Genomic DNA, 25,138 nt, shown 5'->3' on the forward strand with positions numbered 1-25,138 from the left:
TTGTGAAAATACTAGTCCTTCTGAGTCCAAAAAAGAAGGCCTTGGGAATAGCTAAATCTAAGAAGGGTATGGGGAGGAGGCATTTCAAGCTTCAGCTCTTTCCAGGAATCTCCATAAGTAAAGCTGACACACCTGGTGATTTGGATGTAATTGCAAGGGAGGAGGATACTGAATTTCTGTTCACTGTATTTCTTGAAAAAATGTTGTTGCTTATTGTTGGGGAAGTTAGTAGGTGTTCCTAGGTAACTGCAGTCTGCTCGGGTTGTGCCTGCTGTAGTACTGGCTGAGGTGCAGAAGGAAGTGCAGTTGGGCATTATGAGAGGTCCATTCCTTCTCCTATATAGAGAATTTAAAGGCGTAGGACTCATTTTTGGTGGAATTAATTAGGGTATATATTTGGCGATACTCTCCATTGTACAGCCGACATCTACAGCTGTTGACGGATGCGACTGGTTGCCTGGGGTTTATGCATTGGTGTGTCTCCGCTTGGTCTCCTAGTTGGGTAGTCGGAGAACTAACTAGAAATTTGGCGTTGCACTAAAATTGTTGGTGATTTCTTGAGGAACAAATCTGTTGTCTTCTGGTGCAGCAATTTAGGGGTGGTTTAAGCTTCTCAACCAGCAGGGCTTCTTTATTACCAGCAGTTAGGTAGGCTTTTAGCGCACCTAGTATTGCTTTGCTTAGTTTTGGATATTTCCTTTAAGGCTTGCCATTTCACTAGTCATTTCCCTTGGATAGTGAATTGTCTTGTGGCTTTCCTTTCCCATTTTTAATTGCCCAGGCTTCATGCGTTAGCCCCTCTTGCTGCTTTGTTGGGGGTCTTATGCGATTCCTCTGTTTGACAGTTTATCAAGACAGATTAGAATCCCTTGGAGAGAAGGGATTTTACCAGGATACCTGTCGGGAATGGGTTTCTTTTCGGGACTTTAGCATGCATCAAGGTAAGAGCAGTTTTTGTACAATACCAACTTTCTGCAGCGGGGTACACTGTATTCCACAAGAAATACATCGGGGTGTAGAGTGGATCTTGATCCAGAGGCACCAACAGGCTAAAGCTTTAGGCTGTCCCAGGATGCATTGGGGCCCCCTCCGTAACCCCGCCTCCAGGCACTGTGAGCTCAGTTTCAACTTGGTGCCTGTAGAAGCAGGTCACCTAACAGAGGGGCTACACTGGGCAGCCCTGAAAAAGCTTTCAAGGAAGACTTCAAGGGGCGCAGCACTGTTATATGTAAGAGTGACATTCATCGCTGCGTCTCTGTCTCCTCCCAAGCGGCATTGCATACTCCCGCTGTCTTTTCCCGGGTACTTGCGGCAGAGATGCTCCAGCTCTAGGCACACGGCTGCAGATGCTCTCCTTGTTCGCGGGGCTGCTACGGGGAGGAGAGAGGATCCCCCAGACGGGACCAAATTTAAATTGCATTCCGACCGCATGTCTAGGGAGACAGACTGCTATGCTAGCGTGGAAACTGTCACCGAGCAGGGACCCCACTATATCCGCCAGGGCATAGGAGTACAGGTCGGGTGTACTAACGCCTCTGTTAATAAGGCTCCATAGTAACGGCGGTGAGGCCCAGCATAGGCGAGTCGGTGCTTGACCTGTAGCCCCTCCCCAGCCCAGGGCGACATCTACTGCAGATTTCTCTGACGTCCTAGTGGATGCTGGGAACTCCGTAAGGACCATGGGGAATAGACGGGCTCCGCAGGGGACTGGGCACTCTAAGAAAGAATTAGGACTACTGGTGTGCACTGGCTCCTCCCTCTATGCCCCTCCTCCAGACCTCAGTTAGAATCTGTGCCTGGCTCGAGCTGGTTGTACACTAGGGGCTCTCCTGAGCTCCTAGTAAAGAAAGTATTTATTAGGGTTTTTTTTATTTTCAGTTAGATCTGCTGGCAACAGACTCACTGCTACGAGGGACTTAGGGGAGAGAAGCGAACCTACCTGCTTGCAGCTAGCTTGGGCTTCTAGGCTACTGGACACCATTAGCTCCAGAGGGATCGAACACAGGCCCAGCCTCGGTCGTCCGGTCCCGGAGCCGTGCCGCCGCCCCCCTTGCAGAGCCAGAAGCAAGAAGAACGTCCTGGAAATCGGCGGCTGAAGACTCCGGTCTTCATTAAGGTAGCGCACAGCACTGCAGCTGTGCGCCATTGCTCCCTATGCACACCACATACTCCGGTCACTGATGGGTGCAGGGCGCGGGGGGGGGGGGGGGGAGGGTTTGCCCTGGGCTGCAATTAGATTACCTTAAAATGGCAAAGAAAAACACATAATATAGTCTAATAAACTATATATGTGTAAAAATCCTCTGCCATAATATTAATAAAAAAGCGGGAGAAGCCCGCCGAAAAAGGGGCGGGGCTATCTCCCTCAGCACACTGGCGCCATTTCCTCTTCACAGCTCCGCTGGAAGACAGCTCCCCAGGCTCTCCCCTGCAGTTTCCAGTCTCAATAGGGTAAAAAAGAGAGGGGGGGCACTAAATTTAGGCGCAAAACGGTATATTATAGCTGCTATAGGGAAAATCACTTTGTGTAGTGTAAATCCCTGTTTATATAGCGCTGTGGTGTGTGCTGGCATACTCTCTCTCTGTCTCCCCAAAGGACTTTGTGGGGTCCTGTCCTCAGTCAGAGCATTCCCTGTGTGTGTGCGGTGTGTCGGTACGGCTGTGTCGACATGTTTGATGAGGCTTATGTGGAGGCGGAGCAGATGCCGATAAATGTGATGTCACCCCCTGCGGGGTCGACACCGGAGTGGATGGATATGTGGAAGGTTTTAACCGACAGTGTCAACTCCTTACATAAAAGGTTCGACGACATAACAGCTGTGGGACAGCCGGCTTCTCAGCCAGTGCCTGCCCAGGTGTCTCAAAGGCCATCAGGGGCTCAAAAACGCCCGCTACCTCAGATGGCAGACACAGATGTCGACACGGAGTCTGACTCCAGTGTCGACGACGACGAGACTAATGTACATTCCACTAGAGCCATCCGTTGCATGATTACGGCAATGAAAAATGTGTTGCACATTTCTGACATTAACCCAGGTACCACTAAAAAGGGTATTATGTTTGGGGAGAAAAAGCAACCAGTGGTTTTTCCCCCTTCAGATGAGTTAAATGAAGTGTGTGAAGAAGCGTGGGCTTCCCCTGATAAAAAACTAGTGATTTCTAAAAAGTTACTAATGGCGTACCCTTTCCCGCCAGAGGACAGGGTACGTTGGGAGACATCCCCGAGGGTGGATAAAGCGCTCACACGCTTGTCTAAAAAGGTGGCACTACCGTCTCAGGATACGGCCGCCTTAAAGGAGCCTGCGGATAGAAAGCAGGAGGCTATCCTGAAGTCTGTATATACACACTCAGGTACTATACTGAGACCTGCTATTGCTTCAGCATGGATGTGCAGTGCTGCAGCAGCGTGGTCTGATTCCCTGTCTGATAATATTGATTCCCTTGACAGGGACACTATATTGCTAACCATAGAGCATATTAAAGACGTAGTCTTATACATGAGAGATGCACAGAGGGATATTTGCCGGCTGGCATCTAGAATAAATGCAATGTCCATTTCTGCCAGGAGAGTATTATGGACTCGGCAGTGGACAGGTGATGCGGATTCTAAAAGGCACATGGAGGTTTTGCCTTACAAGGGTGAGGAATTGTTTGGGGATGGTCTCTCGGACCTCGTTTCCACAGCGACAGCTGGGAAGTCGACATTTTTACCCCAGGTTCCCTCACAGCCAAAGAAAGCACCGTATTATCAGGTACAGTCCTTTCGGCCCCAGAAAGGCAAGTGGGTTAAAGGCGCGTCCTTTCTGCCCAGAGGCAGGGGGAGAGGGAAAAAAGCTGCACCATACAGCCAGTTCCCAAGAACAGAAATCCTCCCCTGCTTCCACTAAATCCACCGCATGACGCTGGGGCTCCACTGGTGGAGCCAGGTGCGGTGGGGGCCCGTCTCCAGAACTTCAGCGACCGGTGGGTTCGCTCACAGGTGGATCCCTGGGTTCTACAAGTGGTATCTCAGGGATACAAGCTGGAATTCGAGACGTCTCCCCCTCGCCGTTACCTCAAATCAGCCTTGCCAGCTACTCCCCCGGACAGGGAGGTAGTGCTGGCGGCAATTCACAAGCTGTACCTCCAGCAGGTGATAATAAAAGTTCCCCTCCTTCAACAGGGACGGGGTTACTATTCCACAATGTTTGTGGTACTGAAATCAGACGGTTCGGTGAGACCCATTCTAAATTTAAAATCCTTGAACACTTATATAAGAAGGTTCAAGTTCAAAATGGAATCGCTCAGGGCGGTTATTGCAAGCCTGGAAGAAGGGGATTACATGGTATCACTGGACATCAAGGATGCTTACCTGCATGTCCTCATTTACCCACCTCACCAGGTGTACCTCCGTTTTGTGGTACAAGACTGCCATTACCAATTCCAGACGTTGCCGTTTGGTCTGTCCACAACACCGAGGGTATTTACCAAGGTAATGGCCGAAATGATGATACTCCTTCGAAAGAATGGAGTTATAATCATCCCATACTTGGACGATCTCCTTATAAAGGCGAGGTCCAGGGAGCAGTTGTTGGTCGGAGTAGCACTATCTCAGGAAGTGCTACAACAGCACGGCTGGATTCTGAATATTCCAAAGTCGCAGCTGGTTCCTACGACGCGTCTGCTGTTCCTGGGTATGATTCTGGACACGGAACAGATCTTTCAGTGGGATCTGTTAGACAAGTGGTCCGGATCACATCTTAAGATGCATCGGCTGATCACCCTGTCCCCGAGGGCCAGGGTGTCTCTGCTGTGGTGGCTGCAGAGTGCTCATCTTCTAGAGGGCCGCAGATTCGGCATACAGGACTGGGTCCTGGTGACCACGGATGCAAGCCTCCGAGGTTGGGGGGCAGTCACGCAGGGAAGAAACTTCCAAGGACAATGGTCGAGTCAGCAGGCTTCCCTACACATAAATATTCTGGAACTAAGGGCCATTACAATGCCCTAAGTCAGGCAAGACCCCTGCTTCAAAACCAGCCGGTGCTGATTCAGTCAGACAACATCACGGCGGTCGCCCATGTAAACCGACAGGGCGGCACAAGAAGCAGGATGGCGATGGCAGAAGCCACAAGGATTCTCCAATGGGCGGAAAATCACGTGATAGCACTGTCAGCAGTGTTCATTCCGGGAGTGGACAACTGGGAAGCAGACTTCCTCAGCAGGCACGACCTCCACCCGGGAGAGTGGGGACTTAATCCAGAAGTTTTCCAACTGATTGTAAACCGTTGGGAAAGGCCACAGGTGGACATGATGGTGTCCCGCCTAAACAAAAAGCTAAAAAGATATTGCGCCAGGTCAAGGGACCCTCAGGCGATAGCTGTGGACGCTCTAGTGACCCCGTGGGTGTACCAGTCGGTTTATGTGTTCCCTCCTCTTCCTCTCATACCAAAGGTGCTGAGGATAATAAGAAAGAGAGGAGTAAGAACTATACTCATCGTTCCGGATTGGCCAAGAAGGACTTGGTACCCGGAACTACAAGAAATTATCTCAGAGGACCCTTGGCCTCTGCCTCTCAGACTGGACCTGCTACAGCAGGGGCCCTGTCTGTTCCAAGACTTACCGCGGCTGCGTTTGACGGCATGGCGGTTGAACGCCGGATCCTGATGGAAAAGGGCATTCCGGTTGAAGTCATTACTACGCTGATAAAAGCTAGGAAAGATGTGACAGCAAAGCATTATCACCGCATATGGCGAAAATATGTTGCTTGGTGTGAGGCTATGAAGGCCCCCACAGAAGAATTTCAGCTGGGTCGATTTCTGCACTTCCTACAGTCAGGAGTGACTATGGGCCTAAAATTGGGATCCATTAAAGTCCAGATTTCAGCCCTGTCTATTTTCTTTCAAAAAGAACTGGCTTCACTGCCTGAAGTTCAGACGTTTGTTAAGGGAGTGCTGCATATTCAGCCCCCTTCTGTGCCCCCAGTGGCACCTTGGGATCTCAACGTTGTGTTGGATTTCCTAAAATCACATTGGTTTGAGCCACTTCAGACCGTGGAATTAAAATATCTCACGTGGAAAGTGGTCATGCTTTTGGCCTTGGCTTCGGCTAGGCGGGTGTCAGAATTGGCGGCTTTGTCCTGTAAAAGCCCCTATCTGATCTTCCATATGGACAGAGCAGAATTGAGACGCGTCCCCAATTCCTCCCTAAGGTGGTATCAGCGTTTCATTTGAACCAACCTATTGTGGTGCCTGCGGCTACTCGGGACTTGGAGGCTTCCAAGTTGCTGGACGTAGTCCGGGCCCTGAAAATCTATGTTTCCAGGACGGCTAGAGTCAGAAAGACTGACTCGCTGTTTATCCTGCATGCACCCAACAAGTTGGGTGCTCCTGCTTCTAAGCAGACTATTGCTCGCTGGATCTGCTCCACGATTCAACTTGCACATTCTGCGGCTGGACTGCCGCATCCTAAATCAGTCAAAGCCCATTCCACGAGGAAGGTGGGCTCTTCTTGGGCGGCTGCCCGAGGGGTCTCGGCTTTACAACTTTGCCGAGCTGCTACTTGGTCGGGATCAAACACGTTTGCAAAATTCTACAAGTTTGATACCCTGGCTGAGGAGGACCTTGAGTTTGCTCATTCGGTGCTGCAGAGTCATCCGCACTCTCCCGCCCGTTTGGGAGCTTTGGTATAATCCCCATGGTCCTTACGGAGTTCCCAGCATCCGCTAGGACGTCAGAGAAAATAAGAATTTACTCACCGGTAATTCTATTTCTCGTAGTCCGTAGTGGATGCTGGGCGCCCATCCCTAGTGCGGATTGTCTGCAATACTTGTATATAGTTATTGCCTAACTAAAGGGTTATTGTTATGAGCCATCTGTTCGTGAGGCTCAGTTGTTATTCATACTGTTAACTGGGTATAGTATCACGAGTTTTACGGTGCGATTGGTGTGGCTGGTATGAGTCTTACCCGGGATTCCAAATCCTTTCCTTATTGTGTCAGCTCTTCCGGGCACAGTTTCCCTAACTGAGGTCTGGAGGAGGGGCATAGAGGGAGGAGCCAGTGCACACCAGTAGTCCTAATTCTTTCTTAGAGTGCCCAGTCTCCTGCAGAGCCCGTCTATTCCCCATGGTCCTTACGGAGTTCCCAGCATCCACTACGGACTACGAGAAATAGAATTACCGGTGAGTAAATTCTTATTTTTCCCGCCCTGGAGCTTCCTCACACTCTCCCTCACTCCGTGACTGAGACGCTGGGCTCCATCTTAGGTATAACTGCGGCTGGTCTCCGGGACTGCAGGGCAAGGTCTCCCTTATAAAGCTGCCTGTATACAGCACTGGGACACTTCAGTATTCTACATGTCTTTATACAGAAAGCGTTGGTTAAGAAAAAGTGTACCGATTACAGAATATATTGTACGAGTACTCTGATATATACCGCCGGTCTAGGACCGCATATATATATATATATATATATATATATATATATGTGTGTGTGTCCGATTCGGCCCGGCACTCCTAACGCTCCCCAGCGTTCACGAACACGCTCCCGTGCCCTCTCCTTCAGGGCAATGTGCCCAGCATAGACACAGCAAATAAGGGCGGCACTGGGAGACTTCTCAGTGGCGGTGAAACAAGTAAGTGCTTTTATTCAAATGGCAACGCTTCGGGGTCGCAGCCCCTTCGTTACCATGGTAACCAGCCACTATATATATATATATATATATATATATATATATATATATATATATATATATATATATAACTGCTTATACGGGGCAGACATGGTAGTTTATTTGTTGTATCGGGTGCTGTTTGATGGGGGTCAGACTTTGTCTGCCCCGTATAAGCAGTTCCTGGTGTTTTTGTAAGTATTTGTCTTGTGTGGTGTTTGTCCCCAGGCTTTTCCCTTTTATAGGTGAGGTTGCAGCACTTGACACTCTCACAATAACTGCCCAGCTAGACTAATGTTTACATTTATTATATATATTTCTGTGACAGAGTGAGCCAGTATCCATTACTTCCATATCTATATATATATATAGTGGCTTGTTACCATGGTGATGTATTCACCAAGAGGGCGGAGTGTGGCTTGCTAAGTGTGTACCACCTCCCACTTGGTTTGTAACAGAACGATGAGCTCTTTTGACGCGTATTACGCCACTTCCGGTCCCGGCCGTCACTACCGGTTCCGGTCGGGATGCGTTCCACAGTCAGTGGAACGCATGGCACTTCCGGCCGCGGCCGTGTTTTGTTTGTTTTTGAGTCATTTGTGACGTTCTAGGTAGAGGTATTAGGATTTGAGCCACATCATAGTACTATTGCCCATATAGGGTTTAGGTCCTTGTTCAGATAGTTGTTTGTGTGGAGAAATTAGTGCCTTTTGAGGCACTTCCTGTGTCAATTATTGGTTGGGTGTGGCTTGGGCCTGCCTTTGCTATTTAAGGGAAGCCTGTGTGACATATGGTGAATGGTGATGCACTGGACAGTTGTCTTCCTGATGTCCCTGTATGATGTCCTGAAGAAGGTCACGTGATGACCGAAACGTCGACACACCGTCTTTATGTCTCTGTGAGTTATTAATAAATTCCTGTTGGAATCTACTGGTGAGTGCCTGCATACCCAAATATATATATATATATATATATATATATATATATATATATATATATATATATATATATATATATATATATATATATATATATATATATATATATATATAATGTATAGGTTGAGTATCCCTTATCCAAAACGCTTGGGACCAGAGGTATTTTGGATATCTGATTTTTCCGTATTTTGGAATAATTGCATCCCATAATGAGATATCATGGCGATGGGACCCAAGTCTAAGCACAGAATGCATTTATGTTTCATATACACCTTATACACACAGCCTGAAGGTAATTTTAGCCAATATTTTTAATAACTTTGTGCATTAAACAAAGTGTATGTACATTCACACAATTCATTTATGTTTCATATACACCTTATACACACAGCCTGAAGGTCATTTAATACAATATTTTTAATAACTTTGTGTATTAAACAAAGTTTGAGTACATTGAGCCACAGAAAACAAAGATTTAACTATCTCACTCTCACTCAAAAAAGTCCGTATTTCGGAATATTCCGTATTTCGGAATATTTGGATATGGGATACTCAACCTGTGTGTGTGTGTGTGTGTATGTATGTATGTATGTATGTATGTGTGTGTATGTATGTATGTATGTATGTATGTATATATCTCCTATATAATAGCCCTATTCTGTGACCTTGTGATTCATTTGCTAACGCTGGGCGGAGTCACAACAGTGGGCGGAGTTATTCAAATGAGTCACAGAGATCTGGCCAAATCTACAGGAGACTAGGAGCAGAAGCAGATAGCATGGACATTGGGCATGTCACAGACAGGGCTGCATACCTCCCAGCTTTCTGCAGGAGCTTTCTCCAGGCAGAAGGAGGGAAACACTCGGCGAAAAGGGGGCGTGGCTTCACGGGAGGGTCCCCGTTTTCGTCAGTGAGGGGGCATGCCCAGCGCTCTGTGAGCTGCTGGCATGCCCCCAGGGGCTGATTATGAGTCCGGGGGGCCCAGGGCACTTGAGACAGGGGAGCCCTATCTCATTGCTGTGCCTGCAGGGGGTTGGGGGCGTGGCCTAATCGCGGCCCGCGCTGCCACGCCCCCTTATGCAAATTCCGATTTTTGTTTTTATTTTTTAATGGGATTTTGGCCCCTCAGCTAGGGCTAAATCCAGAGGAGGTGGTCGCTCCCCCCTACACACCCGCACAGGGAGAAGAAAGCAGGGAGACTGCTGCCTCCCTGCAACACCACAGACCTGCCAATATGCAGCAGCGTGTGCTGACTGTAGCACAATGCTGCCACTGTTGCTGGCAGGACGGGGGGGGGGAGCTTCTGAGCTGGGACAGAGCTACTCCAGCCGGGGGGGGCCTCTAAAACTGTGGGGCCAACGGTACGTATCCCCCGCCACCCCTCCCCCCCCTTAATCCGGCTCTGCTGCTGGAACCCCCCCATTAATCCGTACCCCCTGATGCCCCCTCTCCCTCTGTCTCCACTATTCACCGCTGCTCTGCTAAGCAGAACAGCGAGTACAGGAGCTTTCCAACTGCCCCCCCCCACCGCAGGACACTGCGACCCGCGGGTGGGACAGCGGGACAGACCCCAAAAAATGGGACTGTCCCGCGAAAATCGGGACATTTGGGAGGTATGGGGGTGTGTGAGGGGTATGTCATACAGACAGACGGGCACCGGCTCACTGTGTGCTTGACCCCCCACATCGGCATACTCAGCAGGGTCTCTCTGGTGCGGAGGAGCGTCACTTTCTGACACACTCCACGCTTCTTAGCTGCAGTTTAGTGAGGCACCTGCCTCTGTGCAGGTTCCATACTGCCTCTGTTATCTCCAGCCCCGGCAACCCCACCGCTAGCTGCAGCGCTGCCACCCGCAGTGGAGTGCGCCCAGCTCATTCACACACTTTAGCTGGCGGGTAGCGCTGCAGAAATCCGAGCTGCTTGCAGGCTCTGACCCACTCCTCCCTCCAGCCGCAGCGTCTCCTGGGAGCTAACCAGTCACTCCCAGTCTCCCCTTACCACAGTGCCCGGAAGCCGTGAGGTCCGCGCCACGTGCATGCTATGACCCCCTCCTCCCTCCAGCCGCAGCATCTCCTGGGGGCTAACCAGTCATTTCCAGTCTCACCTTACCACAGTGCCCGGCAGCTGCGCGAGGTCTGCGGTATGTGACTGAGGAGGGGGGGGAGGGATGCGGACTGGCAGAAAAAGCAGGACTCCAGCCTGAGAGAGTCAGCCATGCCAAGTCTCCAGCAGCAGCAGATCCCAACAGGTTGGAATGGAACAGCAGCAGCCAGCAGCAGTGACTCCGGTAAGACACATCTGTCTGTCACCACTGTTTTGTCCCTAATACCAATCTCTCCCATGCCCTGTGTTCTGTCATGTCCCTGGCCTTGCCCTGCCACCCTTATTCTGGCCCTTTCACCCTTATGCTGGCCCTGTTACCCCTATCCTGGCCCTGTCACCCCTGTGCTTGCCCTGTGAACCCTATACTGGCCCCGTCACCCCTGTCCTGGTCCTGCCGCCCCTACCCTGGCCCTGTCACCCCTGTCCTGGCCCCGTCACCCCTGTCCTGGCCCCGTCACCCCTGTCCTGGCCCTGTTACTGCATACCCTCCAACTACCTTTTATGGCATGTACAGTACCCGCAGCGCCTCCAGACCTCTCCCCAATGCACCACACCTCCGCACCTTCCCCTCCACCACATGCGGCACTCCACCCCTCCCCCACATGCTGTGCCTCCAGACCCCCTACACCACCCGTGGCTCCCACTCCTCCACCCCTTCACCACCCACAGCACCTCCAGGCCCCTTCCACCATTCACCCCCCTTATACGTCTCCCCCCACACCTGCCCCCCTCCACCCGCAGCATCTGCAGACACCCTCCTCCATCAGCGGTCCCCCCCTCACCCACCCCTCCCCCACCAATGGCACCCCTGCACCTGCCCCTCCACCACCTGCAGCACCTCCGGACCTCCTTTCCCATCCGCCGCAACACCTGTACCTGCCCCTACCCTACCCATGGTGCCTGCGGTCCCCTACCCAACCCCCGGCACACCCGTCCCTTCCCATCCCACAGCACCTCCGGAACCCTTCACCCATCCACAACATCCCCACACCTGCCCCTCTCCCACCCGTGGCACCCCTGCCCCTCCCCCATCTGCATCCCCCACTCCTCTGCCCCTCCCCCACGCGCAGCACCTCCCGAACCTTCCCCATCCGGGCCCCACCCCCACTTCTGCCTCCCCTCCACCCGCAGCATCTACAGACACCATCCGCAGTCCCCCCCGCACCCGCTACATTCTGTACATCGTGCCCTGCAGGTGCTGTTCACGCCGTCGCAAGGGGCTGCGCCTCCTTCACCATCGCACGCCCTTTCATTGTGCAATATTTAACCACTAACAAAGGAATGCAGGTAATACTCCATATAATACAAATATTAAACCCCAGAAAGGCATGCAAGGGTTAAGGGGGCGTAGCCCCTTGCGACGGTGTGAAGAGCGCCCGTAGGGTGCGATGAAGCACCTAGTCTATATATATATATATATATATATATATATATATATATATATATATATATATATATATATATATATATAATGTTCAGTGCACGTTTATTGTCATATAATAATAATTATCTGCATTGCTAATGTGACTGTGTGTGCCTGTATCTGCTGCGAGGTTTCACTTTCAGTGTTTCCCAGAGATCTATCACTATATTCTGAACCCTAAGGGACTGGGTGCGTCAGGGTCGTTTATATAGTGCGTCACAGTATTTACCTATTACGTGCATTTTACTGTATTCTCAGTCACATAATACCAGATTTATTCGCAGGTGTTGTGTACTGGGGACTCACTCACATGCTATCGGATTTATTCACAGGTATTATACTCTGTCTGGCTTCATCGTACTAAACCGCTCTGTGTTACATTTGTGTACAATGTCTAACAGAAAGGGCAGTAAATCTGTGGACGCTTCTGCATCATGCAGAGCATGCGCCAAGGATTTACCAGAGGGGGAAGCTGTGTATGATGGTCTGTGTAACAAGTGGGAAAATTCACAGCCAGTGGATTCTCATGTCACCCGCCTAGTGGTGTCATCCACTCTGCCTGTCACCACTGTCACTTCACTGAAAGAACCGACAGATAAGCGTGTGGAGGGATGCCTGAAATCTATTTACTCCCTGATAGATGCTGTACATACTTTCTCATACGTCCTAGAGGATGCTGGGGTCACATTAGAACCATGGGTTATAGACGGGATCCGCAGGAGACATTGGCACTTTAAGACTTTGAAAGGGTGTGAACTGGCTCCTCCCTCTATGCCCCTCCTCCAGACTCCAGTTTTAGAATTGTGCCCAGTGAGACTGGACGCACAACAGGGAGCTCTACTGAGTTTCTCTGAAAAAGACTTATGTTAGGTTTTTTATTTTCAAGGAGGCTGCTGGCAACAGTCTCCCTGCTTCGTGGGATTTAGGGGAAAGAAGTATGACCAACTTCTGGTGAGTTAATGGCTCTGCTTCTGGCTGACTGGACACTATTAGCTCCTGAGGGTGATGATCACTGGGTACACCTAGATGCTCACTCCCGCAGCCTGCCGTCTCCCCCTTACATAGCCAGAAGTCAGAAGACAGGTGAGTAGCAGAAGAAAAGAAGACTTCTTCTTCAGTGACTGCATTCTGAGGTACAGCGGACGGAACGATGCGCGCCATGCTCCCACGCACACACAGCACTGCAGGGTGCAGGGCGGGGGGGGGCGCCCTGGGCAGCAATAAAAATCCTCATTTTTCGACTGGCAAGAGGGGACATTAGTGCCTAGGCACTGTCCTAGCCCCCGCCAGTATAAATATTGAGTAAAATAAGCGGGACAGAAGCGCCCCGTTTAGGGGGCGGAGCTTCTCACAGCTCACTCTCAGCTAGGCGCCATTTCCTCTTCAGGAGCAGAGACGCTGGTCCTTCCTCACATGGCTGACAAGTATCAGGGTGCAAAACGGGGGGGGGGCGCAGTATAATTTGGTGCAATATTGTTGATATTAAAAGCGCTACAGGTCTGGGGCATTTATTAGTGTTTTCAGAACCATTAATTGGCGCTGGGTTGTGAGCTGGCAAATCCCCTCTGTGTCCCTCTGACAGACTTTACTGTGGGTCTGTCCCCTATATGCCCGGTGTGTCTGTGTGTGTTTGGTACACGTGTGTTGACATGTCTGAGGCTGCGTACTCTTCCCAGGAAGAGGCTGTATTAGGGACACAAACAGCTGTGGGGGTGACCCTGTCGGCACCGCCGGCTCCTGATTGGGTGAATGTTTTAAATGCTTTGAAGGCTAATGTGGCTCTTATTAGTAAGAGATTAGATAAGTCTGAGTCTCAGACCCAGGCATGGAAGAAATCTGTGGAGGATATGTTATTACAAGCACAGGACCCCTCGGGGTCACAAAAACGTACTTTGGGCCAGTTGGCAGACACTGATACCGACACGGACACTGATTCCAGTGTCTACTATTGTGATTCCAGATTAGATCCAAAATTGGCAAAGAGCATTCAGTACATGATTGTGGCGGTCAAAGATGTTTTACATATCACTGAGGACCCTGCTGTTCCTGATAAAAGGGTCTATATGTATAAGGAAAAGAAACCTGAGATAACGTTTCCTACCTCTCATGAATTGAACGCTCTATTTGAAAAAGTCTGGGAAAGTCCTGACAGAAAGTTTCAGATTCCCAAAAGGATTACGGTAGTTTATCCGTTTCCCTCTGTGGATAGGGAAAAGTGGGAGTCACCCCCCCCCCCCTCCCCCCCACTGTAGACAAGGCCCTGTCACGGTTGTCTAAAAAGGTTGGCTCTCCTGTCACCTGGCACGGCAGCCTTTAAGGATCCTGCGGATCGTAAACAAGAAACTACGTTAAAGTCCATTTATGCGACCACAGGTACGCTACTCAGGCCTGTCATTACATCTGCGTGGGTGAGTAGTGCTATCGAAAAGTGGGCAGATAACTTGTCATCTGATATAGATACCCTAGATAGGGATAGCATCCTCTTCACGCTGGGTTATATCAAGGACGCTGCAGCATACCTAAAGGAAGCTGCGAGAGATATTGGCCTTTTGGGATCAAAGGCCAATGCCATCGCAGTCTCAGCTAGGTGAGCTTTGTGGATTCACCAATGGAATGCTGATGCTGATTTGAAGAAAAGTATGGAATCTCTACCATATAAAGGTAAGGCCTTGTTTGGTGACGGCCTCGATGATTTGGTATCTACGGCTACCGCGGGTAAGTCATCCTTTTTGCCTTATGTTCCTCCACAACAAAAGAAAACGCACCACTATCAGATGCAGTCCTTTCGGCCCAATAAATACAGAAAGGGCCGAGGTTCTTCCTTCCTTGCTACTAGGGGAAGGGGAAGAGGTAATAGATCACCAGCCTTGTCGGGCTCCCAGGAGCAGAAGTCCTCCCAGGCTTCTGCCAGTTCCACCACATGACGTTGGGGCTCCTATGCGGCAGTCCGCACCGGTGGGGGCATGTCTCAAGCTCTTCAGTCAGTTTTGGGTTCGTTCGGACCTAGACCCATGGGTTTTACAAATAGTATCCCAAGGGTACAAGCTGGAGTTTCAAGATGTTCCCCCTCGCCGTTTTTTCAAATCGGCCTTACCAGCTTCTCTTCCGGACAGGGAGGTAGTTTGCGACGCTATACAAAAGTTGTGTCAAAATCAAGTTATCGTCAGGGTTCCCCAGTCACAACAGGGAGAAGGTTTTTATTCGAGCCTGTTTGTGGTCCCGAAGCCGGACGGCTCGGTCAGAGCAATCCTAAACCTGAAATCCCTAAATTTCTTCCTAAAGAAATTCAAATTCAAGATGGAGTCTCTCCGAGCAGTGATCTCCAGTCTGGAGGAAGGGGATTTTATGGTGTCGGTGGACATAAAGGATGCCTACTTACATGTTCCCATTTATCATCCGCATCAGGCTTACCTGAGGCTTGCAATTCAGGATTGTCATTACCAATTTCAAACGTTGCCGTTTGGTCTGTCCACGGCACTGAGGATTTTCACCTAAGTGATGGTGGAGATGATGGTTCTCCTTCGCAAGCAAGAAGTCACGGTTATCCTGTACTTGGACGATCTCCTGATAAAGGCGAGATCCAGGGACCAGTTGGTGCAAAACGTTGCACTCTCCCTGACAGTTCTTCAGCAATATGGTTGGCTCCTAAACTTGCCAAAATCGCAGTTGATTCCGACGACGCGGTTGTCGTTTTTGGCAATGATACTGGACACAGACCTACAGAGGGTTTTTCTTCCAGTGGAAAAGGCTCTGGAACTTCGGAGTCTGGTCAAACAAATTCTGAAACCAGCAAGAGTGTCAATCCATCAATGCACTCGTTTACTGGGGAAGATGGTTGCGGCCTACGAGGCCATTCAGTTTGGCAGATTCCATGCCAGAGTTTTTCCAGTGGGACCTGTTGGACAAGTGGTCCGGATCCCACCTACACATGCACCGAAGGATAATCCTCGCTCCCAAGACCAGAATCTCACTCCTGTGGTGGCTACACAGCCCTCACCTCCTAGAGGGGCGCAGGTTCGGGATCCAGGACTGGATCCATGTAACCACGGATGCAAGTCTACGAGGCTGGGGTGCAGTCACACAGGGGGAAAGCTTCCAAGGAAGATGGTCAAGCCAAGAAACTTGTCTCCACATAAATGTTCTGGAGTTGAGGGCCATTTACAACGGCCTTCCACAAGCGGAACATCTTCTTCGCAATATGCCCGTACTGATCCAGTCGGACAATGTAACAGCAGTAGCATATATAAACCGCCAGGGCGGGACAAAAAGCAGAGCGACAATGGCAGAAGCCACAAAAGGTTCTCCGCTGGGCGGTAAAGCATACAAGCGCTCTGTCAGCAATATTCATTCCGGGAGTGGACAACTGGGAAGCAGACTTCCTCAGCAGACACGATCTCCATTCGGGAGAGTGGGCCCTCCATCAAGAGGTCTTCACGGAGGTGACAAGTCAGTGGGGATTCCTCAAATAGACATGATGGCATCTCGTCTCAACAAGAAGCTTGAGATATTGTTCCAGGTCAAGGGACCCTCAAGCAATAGCAGTGGATGCACTGGTGTCACCATGGGTGTTTCAGTCGGTGTACGTATTCCCTCCACTTCCTCTCATTCCAAATATTCTAAAGATAATAAGAAGAACAAAGGTTCAAGCAATCCTCATTGTCCCAGTCTGGCCAAGGAGGGCTTGGTATCCAGATCTTCAGGAATTACTCATAGGAGATCCCTGGCCCCTTCCTCTACGCGAGGACCTGTTGCAGCAGGGGCTGTGTGTGTATCAAGACTTACCACGGCTACGTTTGACGGTATGGCAGTTGAACGCCAAATCCTAGCCGGAAAGGGTATTCCCAGTGAAGTCATTCCCACACTTATTCAGGCCAGGAAGGGAGTAACGTCTAAACATTACCACCGTATTTGGAGAAAATGTTTCTTGGTGTGAATCCAAGAAGGCTCCTACGGAGGAATTTCAACTAGGACGTTTTCTCCATTTACTTCAAACAGGAGTGGATGCGGGCCTAAAGTTGGGCTCAATTAAGGTACAGATTTTGGCCTTATCGATTTTCTTTCAGAAACCATTGGCCTCCCTTCACGAAGTTCAGACTTTCGTGAAAGACGTGTTGCACATCCAACCTCCATTTGTGCCTCCAGTGGCACCATGGGCTCTGAATGTCTTCGACGCCTTCGCTGAATCAAAGTCTCTGGATGTGGTCAGAGCTTTGAAGATTTATGTCGCCAGAACGACTCAGATTAGGAAAGCAGAGGCTTTGTTTGTTCTATATGCTCCCAACAAGATTGGGTGTCCTGCTTCCAAGCAGACCACTGCGCGCTGGATCTGTGGTACGATTAAGCGTGCTCATTCCACGGCAGGATTGCCGTTACCGAAATCGGTGAAGGCCCATTCTACTAGAAAGGTGGGCTCGTCCTGAGCGGCTGCCCGGGGGGGTCTCGGCATTACAGCTTTTCCGAGTAGCTACTCGGTCGGGGTCACATACTTTTGCTAAGTTTTACAAGTTTGATACCTTGACCGATGATGACCTCAAGTTTGGTCAATCGGTGCTGCAGAGTCGTCCGCACTCTCCCGCCCGTTCTAGAGCTTTGGTATAACCCCATGGTTCTAATGTGAACCCAGCATCCTCTAGGACGTATGAGAAAATAGGATTTTCATACCTACCGGTAAATCCTTTTCTCTTAAACCGTAGAGGATGCTGGGCAACCGTCCCAGTGCGGGCTGTATCTGCAGTTATTAGTTGTGGTTACACACATGTTGTGTTACGTTTATAGTCAGCCTGTTGCTGAAATTGTTCATGCCGTTGGCTTGTATTCTGTCTATTGCCACGTTGTGCGGCATGCTTGAGGTGTGAGCTGGTATGAATCTCACCTTAGTTTAACATTAAATCCTTTTCTCGAAATGTCCGTCTCCCAGGGCACAGTTCCTATAACTGGAGTCTGGAGGAGGGGCATAGAGGGAGGAGCCAGTTCACACCCTTTCAAAGTCTTAAAGTGCCCATGTCTCCTGCGGATCCCGTCTATACCTCATGGTTCTAATGTGACCCCCAGCATCCTCTACGGACTAAGAGAAAAGGATTTACCGGTAGGTATTAAAATCCTATTATTGCTGCCTCCTGGTCTGCTAAAGGTATTGAAGCATGAGTTCAGGCATTAGAGAATGAGCTGCCCAAGGATATATCTGACACTGCCAGACAATACCTGTCTCACATCACCACTGCCTCTTATTATATTCAAGAGGCGTCCTCTGAGGTGGGTGTGTTGGCGGTAAAGGCGTCGACTACGTCTGTCCTGGCTCACTGCATTTGTGGTTGAGGTCATGGAAGGTGGACCTGGACTCCAAAAAGACCTTGGAAGTACTCCGTTTTAAGAACTTGGCTGGCATGGTTGCGCCAAGCATGCGACCATGCTTGCAAGTGCTTTATCTGACCTGGTCGCACAGTATGCGACCAGTCAGACTGTGTTAGCAGCGGCAGGAAAGGTAAACTTCCCTCCGCTGCTGCTGTCAGAGGGACCGGAAGGTCCCTCTGCCTCCCTGTACTCTCCCCCACTCATTGCCGTGCTGCTGATCATTGCTGATCGGTCATCACAGCAGGATCTCCCACTTCCAGTGGCTGCAGACAATAGCAGCATCTGGTAAGTGTAAACCAACCGCCCCAAGCCATCCCCAGCCGCCCCCTGTGTACCTGGCAGCTGTCTGGGGTGTATAACCTAAAGTCGCAATGTTACCGATGGTCGCGATGTTACCGATCGATGTTCCGATGTTTCGAAGGAAATATGTTTGATTAAAATAAAAATATTTTGTAACTTTTTTTTTTTTTTTAACTAAAATCATTTTGGATAGGGTTAAATTCATGTTCTTCATCTAATAAACTCATAAAAAACCCCAACAATTTCTGAGTGGTTTTTGGCAAAAAAAATTGTCCGTTAAGTGGTTAAAGGAGACTTAAATAAAATTGTGTCTGAACTGGCGGCGGCTAAGACTGCCTTCCTCCCAAATGCTAATCCTTCTTCACAGAAGGCAAAAGGTACCACTTTTCGTTCCTTTCGACCTCAAGGGAAAGCAAAAGGTCAGGCTTACCCGAGACAATCTCGTGCTCCCAAAACCACTAAGCCCAAAGCAAAGCAGTCCTGGGCGGCCCGTCGGCCTGCTTCTAAAGAAGACAAACCTGCCGCATGACGGGGCAGACTTCCCCCTGGGGAACCCCAGGGTGGGAGGCCGACTTCTGCAGTTCACCCAGGTCTGGTTAAAGACCACTTCAGATGCATGGGTGCGAGAAGTTGTCTCTCACGGGTACGCAGTCTCTTTCAAGAGACGTCCCCCTCGCCAGCTTTGTACCACGGTCATCCCTTCGGATCCACTAAAGGCGCAAACTCTGCAGCAGATTGTGAGTTCTCTCTCTGATACAGGAGTGGTAGTGCCAGTACCTCTGTCTTAAAGGGGCAGTGGTTACTACTCGACCCTGTTTCTAGCCCCGAAACCCAATGGGTCATTCTGGCCTATACTCCACTTCAAATCACTAAACAAGTTTTTGAGAGTGTCCAAATTACGCATGGAAACGCTGCGCTTAATTGTGCTGGCGATGGAACCCGGAGCCTATATGGTATCCCTGGATATTCAGGATGCATAACTGCATATACCTATTTCCACTATTTTACACTAGTTCCAGGCTCTGCCATTTGGACTGGCTACAGCTCCACGGATTTTCACCAAGGTCATGGCCGTAATGATGGCACATCTCTGTCGCGAGGGAGTCAGGATCCTGCCTTGTCTGGACGACCTGCTGATCCTGGCAAACTCCCATGATGTTCTCCTCAGTCATCAACCACTGACGGTAAGCTTCCTAAAAGCCCATGGGTGGCTCATCAATTGGAAAAAATCCTTGCTGGTCCCAGCTCAGAGCATGGTGCACCTGGGGGCACTCCTGGGCGCACACACACAGTCAACGTCTGTTGCTGTCTCTGGAGAAAGTCCTGAAGCTTCAGGACAGGATAAGATGTTTCCTCTGTCGCCTCAGAGTGTCGATACATTCGGCGATGCAAGTACTTGGCCTGATGGTGTCGGTATTCGACATGGTAGAGTACACTCAATTTAATTCCCGCCCTCTGCAGAGGTTAATCCTTTCCAAGTGGGACGTCCTACCTCATCAGATCAGATCTCACATGATTGATTACCTTGATTCCGGAGGTCCGTCATTCGCTAACCTGGTGGCTCCAGGACCAGCAATTGAGCAGGTCCATCCCTTCTGTATCCCCGACTGGGTCCTACTAATGACGGATGCCAGTCTGCGGGGATGGGGTGTGGTGTTTTCAGGGTAGGTGGACCAAGGAGGAGTCCCTCCTCTCGATAAACATTCTGGAACTGCGGGCGGTGTTCAATGCGTTAACTCTCGCCCTGTCTCTGGTACAGAACAGGCCTGTTCAAGTACAGTCAGACAACACCACCACGGTGGCATACATCAACCATCAAGGCGGCACTCGAAGCCACATGGCAATGTTGGAAGTGTCAAAAATCCTTCAATGGGCGGAACGCCATCTGCCAGCAATATCGGCAGCATTCATTCCAGTGGTCCTAAACTGGGAAGCGGACTTCCTCAGTCGCCAGAACATACACGCAGGAGAGTGAAGTCTTCACCCAGAAGTGTTTAAACTCCTAGTGAACATGTGGGGCCTTCCACCAGATGTAGACCTGATGGCGTCTCGACACAATCACAAAGTTCCGGTCTTCGGATCAAGGACAAGGGATCCTCAAGCAGCGTTCATGGACGCACTAGCCATTCCATGCAACTTTCGGCTGCCTTACATGTTCCCTCCAGTGTCACTGCTGCCCATGGCCCTGCGGAAGTTCAAGCAAGAAGGAGCGACCTCTAGTCGTTCCAGCATGTCCCAGACGGCATTGGTTCTCAGACCTGCAGGGTCTATCGCCAGAGAGTCCTCTTCTACTTCCTCAACGACCAGACCTCCTCGTACAGGGCCCTTGTCTCTATCCAGACTTTACCAGACTGGCTTTGATGGTGTGGCTATTGAAGCATCACTCCTGAGAGCCAAATGATTCTCTGAAGTGGTCATTCAAACTATGTTGAAAGCCCGTAAGCCTGCGTCTGTTCGGATCTATTATAGGGTCTGGAATTCTTACTTCACCTGGTGTGCTGATAAGAACTATGATGCGTACAGATTGAAAACACCCAGAATCCTGGCTTTCCTGCAACAAGGCCTGGACTTAGGCCTTTGTCTGGCCTCCCTCAAAGTTCACATATCTGCCGTGTCAGTGTGGTTTCAGAGAAAAATTGCGTCTATACCGGACGTTGATATATTCACTCAGGGTGTGTTATGAATTCACCCTCCCTATGTCCCTCCTGTGGCTCCATGGGATCTGTCTGTTGTCCTGAATGCCTTTTAGAAGAGTGTCCATTTGAACCTTGAGTCAGTGGACCGTAAATTGCTCACAGCCAAGGTCCTGTTTCTGCTGGCTATTGCCTCTGCTAGAAGGGTGTCGGACATAGGCGCTTTGTCCTGTCGTCCACCCTTTCTAATATTCCATTGTGACCGGGCAGTTCTGAGAACTCGCCCAGGTTATTAACCTAAAGTGGTGTCATCTTTTCACCTTAACCAAGAGATTGTGGTTCCAGCCTTTATCTCTTCTGACGTCCCCCAAAGAGCGGTCTTTGGATGTGGTAAGGGCTCCCTGTATGTACTGTATGTGGAGAGGACTGCCTCTATCAGGAGGTCAGATACCCTTTTTGTACTATTTAGGGTTTCCACAAACGTGGCTGGCCTGCGAATAAGCAAACCTTGGGCAGATGGATTAGAATGGTGATTGCACAAGCTTATGCGCAGGCTGGACTCCAAGCTCCTGCTGCTATTAAAGCCCATTCTACTCTGTCTGTTGGACGTTCTTGGGCGGCCCGCCATGGTGCGTCCGCAGAACAATTGTTCAAGGCGGCTACGTGGTCCTCAGTGAACACGTTCATTAGGTTCTATGCCTTTTGATACTTCTGCATCCAAGGATGTTTCCTTTGGACACCTGGTACTCATACCCGCTAAGGCGCGTCCCCTCCCTTGTGGAACTGCTTTAGGACATCCCTGATGTATTTCCTGTGGAACACAGTGTATCCCGCTGCAGAAAAGGAGATTTATGGTAAGAACTTACCTTTTGTTAAATCTCTTTCTGCGAGGTACACTGGATTCCACAGGGCGCCCACCTTGACGCACTAAGCTTCTTTGGGTTTGTATGGCATTAGCCGCTAGTCCCTTCTCCTGTCGTGAGAATGTGGTTCTATGTCACTAACATCTGCCTTCTCTCTTACCTGCTCCTACATTGGACTGGTTAACGAAACTGAGCTCACAGTGCCTGGAGGCGGGGTTACAGAGGAGGCCCTAATGCCTCCTGGGACAGCCTAAAGCTTTAGCCTGTAGGTGCTTCTGGATCAAGATCCACTCTACACCCCAATGTATTTCCTGTGGAACCCAGTGTACCTTGCAGAAAGAGTTAACCATGGTAAGTCTACCATAACACTCCTTTTTATGTGGTGGCTGCATGAGTGTGGTTTGATGTGCGTGTCTGTGGTCAGGGTTTTATCACTTTCTTTGCTCAGCTGTATGCGGAGCATAATCGTACATCTAATTTCCTCATTCATAAGACCCTTAAGTGCTGAGCAATCATTGCACATTCATTTATTGTCATCCAATTGATACTCCTCTTTTAGAGGCCTTAATTGACTGCGTGGCTTTAGTGGCTATCAGTGGTTATTTATTCAGTCTGGCTTTTGCTAGGAGTCACTTTAGGGCCTTCAATGAGTTGGTGACTCTGTCAAAGCTTGTGGCCGAGGCTGGCTTGCTGTCCTGGAATGTTCTTGTTGGTTAGTCGGTGCTGCTGTGTAAAATACAGCATACTAAGATAATTCAATTGGCACAAGGCCATTGGGTCACTCTGCATGTGCACAAAGATGAAAGGCTCTGCTCTCTTTCTTGAGTGGCTCGCTATGTTCATTTATGCCCCTCAGCTGGGTGTGCTTGGTTGGTGCACAGTGACTTAGGGGTCTATTTACTAAGCCTTTGATGGAGATAAAGTGGATGAAGAAAAAGTACCAGCCAATCGGCTCCTAATTGCCATGTCACAGGCTGTGTTTGAAATATGACACAGGAGCTGATTGGCTGGTACTTTATCTCCTTCCACTTTATCTCCAACCAAGGCTTATAAAATAGACCCCTTAATAATGCTGACAAAGGGGGTAATTCAGACTGGATTGCGGCGGCCGTCGCAGTCTGAAGCCCTTTACTGCACATGCGCACCCCGGGAGCCCAGAGAGATGCTAACAGCTTCTCAGGCCTGCGATTGCCTCTGCCTGATTGACCGGCAGAGGCGGTCGCAGGGAGAGAGGGGGCATGCCAATGGCGTTAGAACGATGTTGGTGTTGCGGCCAACGCAGGCATGTCCGGAGGGCCTGACATGCGGGGCGGACTAGCACAAAATTTTGCACATCTACGATCAGATCTGAATTACCCCCTCCAGTTTGTCAAGATGTGGAACAGATGCATGGCGCGTTTTGGGTCTAGATTTTAAAGAACTTAGACTGGCGTATCAAAGGGATTTTGTGTTTGTTTTTTTAACCCCCCTCACCTGAAATATAAAAACAAGTTATCGGCTGGGTTTTGATTTTGTTTTTTGGGGGGACGGGGTTCAGCCGTTTCCCTCTCTCTGGCTAGCTTATGTGTGTGCTTGTATGTGTTAGATGTTGTCTGGTTTTATGTGTGTGTTTTATTTTATAGCATCTCACCACCTTTTATTTGTTTGTTCCTGCAGGTCCTGGCTTGGATTCTCAGCCCCTTTGGGTGGTGGGGGATGCATATGTTTTTTGGGCTGCTAGGCATCCTTTAGCTTTGGATACCTCCATTTTTCCTGGGGCCCTTCACGTTCGCTGGGTGGGAGTCCAGGGGCTTGAATGGGCCGGGCTGCGTAAGGTCCTGTCTGACACGGCAGCTCGTTTTGGCATCCCCCGAGTTTTGGTGATACATCTAGGCGGGAATGATTTAGGTTTCCTTAAGTCTCTGGGTTTAATCTTGGCCATTAAAGAAGACATACAATGGCTGGTGGAATTATGGAAAGGGATCAAGATCATTTGGTCAGATATCACCCCCCCGAAGGTCTTGGTGTAGCCCAGCCAGTGGGCCCAAGCTTGATGAGGCTCGCAAAAAGGTCCATACAGCTGCAGGTCGCTTTGTTTTGAGTCATGGTGGCTTGGTAGTGCGTCATCACATGTTGCGCTACAGGTATGCTCATCTTTACAGACCAGATGGCGTTCTTTTGTCTGGTGAGGGTATTGGCATTTTTCTGCAGCAATTGTTTAGGGGGTTAGTGGAGGCTATAGCTAGTTTAGCACATTAGAGTTTGAGCTTTGTTCTTAGGTTTCTGCAATTTGGAGCATATACTGGACGATATCACCCGCATGGAGATCACTGATACCACCTGCAAGGGGTTCCAATTTCATAAGTATATGGTACGCAGAGAATGCACTGAAACTCCATGTTAGGCTAATGTTGGTTCATAGAATCACATCATGGGTCTTCACCTGTTTGCTTGTTCTGTAGTCTGCCACCAGTTTTAGTCTAGCTTCAGTTATCATATTCAGATTTAACCAAATTTAGAAAATGAATTTAATAAACAAGTTTTCATTTGACCATATTCTCATTTCCTGTTTTTTGTATATATTTTACAGCAGTTATGTTCTTATTGTGTGTCAAGGTTTCAGCTCTTAGGAGGTTTAGAGAAATCTCGCAGTTATATTTAAGCCTGAAGTGAATTAAACCACCAAGGTAAAACCTGGGTGGTACACACAATGGGAGTTTTGGTTACATTTGCTGGTCAGGGTTGGTGTGGTCACCTGGCCAGTGAGTTAGAGTTTAGGGGAGTGGGATTTTTTTCTTAGTCATTATACAGGGGAAGTGGCTTGGTTTAGACCTCTATCATAAGAATTTCCTGCTTGCTCTTCCATGATTGTTTATGTTGCAGAAGTTTTTTTTTATAGTGT

At 49.6% G+C, this 25,138-nt stretch overlaps 1 long non-coding RNA gene across 1 annotated transcript; it reads left to right on the forward strand.

Annotated features, from left to right (window-relative positions):
- The first annotated feature begins 850 nt into the window (after positions 1 to 850).
- On the forward strand, positions 851 to 24,792 carry LOC134947488 (uncharacterized). Its single transcript, XR_010182576.1, has 2 exons — positions 851 to 941; positions 23,914 to 24,792. It is a non-coding gene; the product is annotated as an uncharacterized LOC134947488 (long non-coding RNA).
- Positions 24,793 to 25,138: the final 346 nt, after the last annotated feature.

The sequence above is a fragment of the Pseudophryne corroboree genome, chromosome 8, assembly GCF_028390025.1.
Source record: "Pseudophryne corroboree isolate aPseCor3 chromosome 8, aPseCor3.hap2, whole genome shotgun sequence".
NCBI lineage: Eukaryota > Metazoa > Chordata > Amphibia > Anura > Myobatrachidae > Pseudophryne > Pseudophryne corroboree.